We start from the raw sequence: 711 nt of genomic DNA, 5'->3' as shown, positions 1-711 counted from the left end.
CAGGAAGGGAATATACAGTTTTCAGCTGCCATGTGGCTACTTCGCCAGGATATGAGTTTTATATTATTTTTGTTAATTTTATAATGTTAAACTTTAATAATAACAAATAATTGTTGAGAACTGATTATCCAGAACTGCTTATCAAAGTTCGCACTGTTGATCAGTTGTTAGAATTCCACCACCATTGTTTGGACTTAATGAACAATGGCATTTTTTGGCATTAGCAACCACGAAAACATTTTGGAACTGTCTCTCAGACCATACACATCATACCGCGTGCTAGTGCTAGTTAAACAAGTGATGTCAACAAATCAGCTATTCAGATAATTTAGGGAAGTAATTTATTTATTTATTTATTTCATGAATTTAGCAGACAGTACTCGTATTATTTATATTTTATAGTGGCGGCAAAAAGTCTAGTGCTGGCCTTGAAAATGACACTTACGACTTATGAGGTATCATTATTAAAAAAAATAGATTGATAAGGAAAAGGTTAAATCTTGAGCATCAGCAAAAATAACAATAGAGAACAAATGGTTAGAAATATTTCATCATTTTGAAACAAACCATGTTCCATACAATAATGCCCTAAAAATTGTGGCATACGCGCTGTCCTTACCAGGAACTAATGCTGCGACTGAACGCGTTTTTTCTACAGTAAATAAAGTGTGGACATCAGAAAAATCACAATTAAGTGTTGAGACTTTGAAA

The sequence above is a fragment of the Otolemur garnettii genome, unplaced genomic scaffold (assembly GCF_000181295.1).
Source record: "Otolemur garnettii isolate 467f Iridium unplaced genomic scaffold, OtoGar3 scaffold00276, whole genome shotgun sequence".
In the NCBI taxonomy this organism is placed as follows: Eukaryota; Metazoa; Chordata; class Mammalia; order Primates; family Galagidae; genus Otolemur; species Otolemur garnettii.
The sequence above is the reverse complement of the archived record's forward strand: the minus strand, read 5'-3'. Positions refer to the sequence as shown.